This window comes from Protomyctophum bolini, assembly GCF_963924005.1.
Source record: "Protomyctophum bolini genome assembly, chromosome: 19".
In the NCBI taxonomy this organism is placed as follows: domain Eukaryota; kingdom Metazoa; phylum Chordata; class Actinopteri; order Myctophiformes; family Myctophidae; genus Protomyctophum; species Protomyctophum bolini.
In genome coordinates this window covers 39,289,974-39,297,063 of record NC_137880.1, presented here as the reverse complement: position 1 = coordinate 39,297,063, position 7,090 = coordinate 39,289,974, and the positions used below count along the sequence as shown (strand labels likewise).

At 41.6% G+C, this 7,090-nt stretch overlaps 1 long non-coding RNA gene across 1 annotated transcript; it reads left to right on the top strand.

Moving 5' to 3' along the window:
* Positions 1-475: 475 nt before the first annotated feature.
* Positions 476-2,281, top strand: LOC308333809. Its single transcript, XR_013965826.1, has 4 exons — positions 476-536; positions 1,235-1,285; positions 1,463-1,726; positions 2,145-2,281. It is a non-coding gene; the product is annotated as an uncharacterized lncRNA (long non-coding RNA).
* The last annotated feature ends 4,809 nt before the right edge of the window (positions 2,282-7,090 follow it).

Below are 7,090 nucleotides of genomic sequence, written 5' to 3'. Positions count from 1 at the left end.
AGACGTCGTGGAAGGACAGAGATCCGTTCCAAAGCTTCCCTCTGAGGACTTCTGATGAGCTGTGAGTAGGAATATTTCTTGTTGGGATGGATATCTGTTGTACTGTTATGGTACGAAGTATAGCATGGCAGTATGATTCCTCCTAGTGGAACTGGTTGAATGTCTGTCAGCTCTCCAAGCTAATCAAAGTCTTTTTGACACTTTTTTTTTTAACCACTTCAACCCCAGCATCTCTATTCTGGGGGGAACGTTCAGCCAAATTAGCAGATCTACAAGCTCACACCGCATTGCAACGTGTTGTGAGCTTGTAGATCTGCTATGTTTGGCAAATCAATTTGTGTAGAGTGAAATCGGAGCATATACCAAATGCTCTCTTTAAAGGTCTGTTTTATCAAATCTATAGCGGGTTTAAGTGGTTCTGAATATGCAGCTCAACAAAAGCTAATTTAGTCCTTATTTCTTTCTTTCTTAGGACGGAGATCTGTGTAGATGCCGGAGGACTTTGGACCTGGGCCTGCCCGGTGAGGAACCGCACAGTAAGAACCGCTCTAGGCCTTATTATAGGATTATGAGGTTTATTTTTACTGGACGATTATTGTCGCTCAAATAAATTGCAATTAAATATTTAAGTGTGGCCCGGATGGTTAGCTCAACTGTCTGGGCACCTATGCTGCCAAGCCAGCCGGATGGCGTGCTGCGGGTTCGACTCCCGACGGCCTTTGCCGCGTGTCACTCCCCATCTCTTCCCCCTTTCCTGTCTATATACTGTTCACTATCAGTAAAGGCATAAAAAGCCCCAAAACCAACATGAGGGCTACGGCTCCAGACTGGGGCACAGTACTCAGCGGTGGGGAACACCAGAGCCTCGGTACCGGCTGGACGCCGCATCGGTGCGGCACAGGCGGTGGTCTTTCTCTTGACGCTGTCAGGTGTTGTTTAAAGGACAGTGTTCTGTCCAGCTTCACCGCAAGATATGATGGGGAGGAGTGGGACTGTAAAAACACCCTATGACCCTAATTGATCACGTCTAGGAATTTCAACAATTTAGGCAGTTCTCACATCCAGAGTGACTTACAGTAAGCAACAACACATAGTAATGCATCAAATTTATAAACAATTGTCATCAAGAATAAGAAGTATAGACTATCCAGACTATTGGCAACAACAAGGGAGTGATGTGCGAAGCTCTTTTCTATGCCATTCATAGACTATAACCGCCATGTCTTTCTTCCAGATGTACTGCAGGTCTCTCCAGGAATCTGCATTCCTCTGAAGACGACTCAAAGTAAGACCCTGTTAGGCCTGTCAAAAAGAACCCTAACTGAAACGTTTATTACTGTAAGTGATATGTTTAGCTTCTGTTTAAATGTTCTCTATAAATAAAAGTTTTATGTATATATGTTGTGACAGGATAGAATATATATCTGGCTCTTGGTCACTCTAATCAATCTTTCTTTGTTAGGATGAAGATCGCGGTAGACGTCGCTGGAACGCGGCTGCTGGACAGGGAGTGCACACACACACACACACACACACACACATACACACACACACACACACACACACACACACACAGAAAGGCTAATTTGGTGTGTGTGTTTTTTTTTTTCTTTGTTAGAATGGAGATATCGATAGACGATCTGATGTTCCCTGGACAGAGATCCGTTCCAAAGCTCCCCCCCCCCCCCCCCCCTCCGCGGGCTTCCTCAGAGGACTCTGATGAGCTGTGAGTAGGAATAGTTCTTGCTTCTTTCTGAGGATGGATAACTGCTTTTGTACTGTTATGGTACGAATAAAGGCATCATTTACAGTAATCCAAATGTTTTAAATATTTTAGGATAAATCTAAATGACTCTGCACAATAGTTTGAGAGTCAATATCTCATATCATGAGCGTGCCTCTTGGTCTTTGTAACAACTTGAATACAAATTACAAAAGATGTTGAGGACTGTACATGTGTTGATGCCTCCTAGTGGCACTCTGGTTGAATGTCTGTCAGCTTTCCAAGCTAATCAAAGTCTTTGACACTTTTTAACCACTTCAACCCCAGCATCCCTATTCCGTTCAGCAAAAATAGCAGATCTACAAGCTCACACTGCAACGTGTTGTGAGCTTGTAGAGCTAATGGTTTCTTTCTCTCTCAGGATGGAGATCATAGACACAGCTGGAGGCTGGAGCCTCTAGAGATGGGGATCTGCAGGTCTGTCCATGGATGGGAGGACGGAGGACGGAGATCTGGGTAGACGCTGGAGGACTTCGGACCTGGGCCTTCTCAGTGAGGAACTCAACGGTACGAACCGCTTTAGGGTTAGGGCTTTTTTAGGCTTCGTAAAAAGCCAATAATCGTCCGTTGCCGATAATTGGTCGATCCCTATTCTTCAACGTTACTGTAAGTGCATGTGTATGTTGTGACAGGACATGCACACACACAGCAAAGCTAATTTGGGGTGTGTGTCTTTCGTTCTTTGTTCTCAGATGTTCTCGGATCTCAGCCGATGCCTGAGATCCGAAGCTTTCCCCGGGTGTTTCCGCGGAGGACTTCTGGGTCGCTGGGAGGCTCGGATGGAGCTAGAAGGTTCGGTAGACGCCACTGGAACCTGTTTAGGCCTGTCAGAATTTAAGGTTTTATAATGGCCGATTTTAATTGTCGCTCAAATAAATTACAAGTAACAATTTAATTGCGTCATACTAACATTCTAAATAAAACTTTGGCTTTTGTAGGCTTTGTAAACAAAAAGCTGCACATGGCATAATTCAATAACTTTATACACTCAAAAAAGAGAAGTAAATTACAAAGTGACACATTTAGAGCTTGTAGATCGGTTGCTTGCATTATTTCTTTAAAATGTTAGACAATATATGAACATTTTCAACATGGAGACGATTATGACTCTAAAAAAGTATCTCAAATACTTGGCGATTAGGTAATTGTGACAGGCCTAAATCCTTCTAGTTGTGTTTTTTTATATCATGTTCTGTAATCAGTTAGGGTTGACTATAGACTTTTTTTAGGAACGAGATCATCATGCCGGTGAAGAGCACGTTTCTAGCCGATGGAGCAACTATTTCTGATCACCTTTGGAGTTACATCACAGCAAGGTAACTATACAACACACGCACACACATTATGATCATGACATGACATCAGCTTGTGACTGCAACTTGTTCCTGTTCGCAGATGACTCGGCACTGATAGTCTCGGACAGCAACAAACTGCAGGTTGAAAAGGCCCTCAGCTCTGAACTCGGTAGAATCTTCACCTGGCTCGCTGATAACAAACTATCTTTACACCTGGGAAAAACTGAATCCATTCTCTTTGGATCTAATAGTAATCTCAGCAAGGCAAATGGCTTCTTGGTTAGAGTTGGTGACAATGTTATCACACGTAAAGATGAAATTACCTATACCTAGGTTCCATCCTGGAGGCTAATCTTTCCGGTGATAAAATGGCCACCAAACGTAATCAAAAAAGTCAACCAAAGAACAAGATTCCTTTACAGGATCTCCTCACTGGTCAACAAAAACACCTTGAAGACCTTAACGGGAGCCCTCGTACAAGGTTTCTTTGACTATGCATGCACCTCCTGGTACCACAGCACCTCAAAGGCCCTTAAAACTAGGCTCCAGACCTCCCAAAACAAACTGGTCAGGCTCCTACTTGGCCTCACCCCCCGAACCTACCTCACTCTTGCCCACTTTGACAGGCTGGAATGGCTTAGGGTCGACGACGGAGTACAGCATCTTGCAATGGGTCTGGTCCACAAGATTCGATACACCACCAAGATACCCATGTGTACCTGTCTAGATACTTCCTTTATGTTAACGAAGTCCACACCCACAACACCAGAGGGAGTGCAACGAACCATGTACAACCCAGATTCGGCACAAACAAGGGACTAAATTATTTTCACTCCTATGCCGCCAAAATGTGGAACGCCCTACCAACAGTCATTAAGACATGTGAATCCCTTGACTCCCTTTTCCCCCTCACTGTATAAGTATTTTCCCTTTTTACCTCCTTTATGATGAATTCCTGTTCTGTTCTTTATATAGAAGTGTCTTATTTGTACGTCTCTAAATGTTTTGATAAATTGAACATGGTGGACCCTCTTGTAAACAAGTATAATGCTTAATTGGGTCGTCCACTTACAGTTAACAGTCTTTGTATTGAGTTTGTGCTTGACATGTACTGTAATTCGGCAAACTGTTAATAAATATTTCTACTGAACAAAGTAGTAATGAGCATTTCTTTCTTTTCTTTAGGACGTTGCTGGTCTCCTGTGTGGCTCCATCTGGAGGTCACCAGGGTTCTGAGTCACTCAGATCCTGACTGGTAGTGGTGATATGTAGATGTGATCAATCAGGGCTCTAAACAATAAAATAATAAACCAATATAAATAACTAGATAATAATGTAAATAAATGGATAAAACGAACGATAAAAAAATAGATTATAGTAAAATAAAAGTAAATTAAAATAGTAAAATAAAAGTAAATTAAAATGAGTAATACATAAAATTAAATTAGTAATATCATAATAATGGATAAAATAAATATAATGAGTAATATAGACAATAATACATAAAATAAATTAAATTATCAATATAGTAATGCATAAAATTAGTAATAACAGTAATACATAAAATAAATAAATGCATAAAAAATAAAATTAGTAATGACAGTAATACATAAAACAAATACAATTTGTAATGCATGAAGTAAAATTAGTAATAACATAGTAATACATCAAATAAATACAATTAGTAATATAGTTATACATAAAATTAGTAATAACATAGTAGTATATAAAATACAACTAATGCATAAAATAAATTCAATTACTTTGTTGTTATAGAATGACTTAAAAAAACAAACACAAAATATCAATCACATCTACATATCACAACCAGGCTATATTGCCAGCAGGCAGGTGGACTGTAGACTCACTACAGCTGTCACAATGTGGTGTACTTTGTTTTGACCTGGCCTCCAAGGAGAGGCGAGCATGGAGCCGGACATCTGATGATACGCGAGAGAAGACGCCATAGTAAAAAAAAAATGTAATAAAAGTAATATGTTTCATGTTGATTGTAATTTATGCATGATGCCATATATCTGTAAATATTCATTATTTTCTTGTTAATAAATTATTGCATTCATACCCGGGTGTCCGTTATGTGTCCATTACCCTTAGATCGCGCCGCTGCGGATTTATTTATTTCCCAAATGGTCTAAAAATTGTTATTTAGCGTACTTTTACCAATGAATTAGCCTATACACAGACAACGACTGATTAGCCTATTTTGGACGATATGGGTCTTTTCTCGAGTCAGTGTGTTTAGTCTCACTATAGTCAGTGTAGACCAGTAAGACGCACAAACGCGGGAAGCGAACGCAGCTGAGACCCTGCAGATCATGTCTGTCTGTCTGTCTGTCTGTGTGTCTGTCCCGCTGTTACTGTATATGTGGACCTGGCCCTTTTTGTGCCCATATATGGAGCTGAGTGGACCTGGCCCCTTTTGTGCCCATATATGGAGCTGAGTGATTGCTGATGCAACACACTCCATATTTGGATAGCGGGACAGACAGACAGACAGACAGACAGACAGACAGACAGACACACAGACATGATCTGCTAGGTCTCATTGCGAACGCAGTGAGCACTTACTATGACTAGTAAGTCATATCCCCCATGGGGATTACAATGCAAATAAAAAGTACAAGTACTACCGATGTTGACGTCAGACAGACATCTGTGCTCTATAGCCCCTCCCCGACAATAACTCAAACGGACACACATGCTGGGATAAAAATGACCACAGCTATTATTTAATGAACAATTGTGCAGATAATCCTGCCTCTCCTGGTTTCTATACATACATTATGGATATACATTCATCGGAAGGTTGGTTTTATGATACAGGTTAAGTTTATACAGGTTGTTTTGGGTCATTGTAAAGTTATTTACAGTGGGATGACGGTCCACAGACGTCTCAGCACACTGCTTCCCAAACCCTTTCATCTTAACCCATTCTGAACGGGAACCCATTTTGGTGTTAGCATCATGTTATGCTTTAGATATTGAAAAACAGCAGATCTACAAGCTCATAGCGCGCCACCGAGTGGCGCGCTATGAGCTTGTAGGTCTGCTATTTTTGAAAAATCGAAGAACGACTGACATTTTTATAGAATCTGATCTCGGGTCAGAATGGGTTAATCAGACCAGTGTGTGTCCAGTGGAAACCTCGTATGAATCTGATCTCAGGTCAGAATGGGTTAAGGACCCCCAAATTGACACTAATTAGCCCGCGGACCCCCCCCCCCCCCCCCCCCCCCCCCCCATTTGACGAGACATGCCAAAACGTGAAGCCATATAACGCGCCGATACTTTTACGCTTTAATGCACGGAGCACTTGGGGGAGCAGTCGCCGTGCGGACAACGCCAAGCGTAGTGACGTGAACGTGCGGTCCCGTGAGTTTGTCGCGCGCGTTGCTCGTTTCAGGCTTTTAAAAAAAGATAAGATTAGGAGACCTGTCTTTGATCCTGCAGGCAACAGCGCCGGCGTTCCTCGCTTCCCCTTTGAAAGGCCCTCTAGGGACTTTATTTGACTTTATATTTTACAGAAGCCAGGGGCCCATATAGCGACACACACACACACACACACACACACACACACACACAGAGAGAGAGTATTGCACATGGGAGAATTGGTTACTATATTTATAACACACAAAAAGGCAACCAATTTAAAACCATATAGTCAGCTCAGCAGAGACAACTCAAGTGCAAAATACATAAATTAAAGACATACTGTTAATCTCTAGACGGTACACTGTATACGTGTCTTTGACGGGCACACGGAATCAATTGACGACAATCGTTTGGAAACAAATAAGACAATCAATCAAATAATAAATATACGAGTATATAGTATTGCACATCAAACATAGATCATGTTCCGTCATGTAAAGTAAAGAATATTAATATAGGAATCCATTCCATAAATGCTATATGCACCTGCACAAACTGCATGCAGGAACAGGAGAGGACACACACACACGCACACACACGCACACACACACACACACAC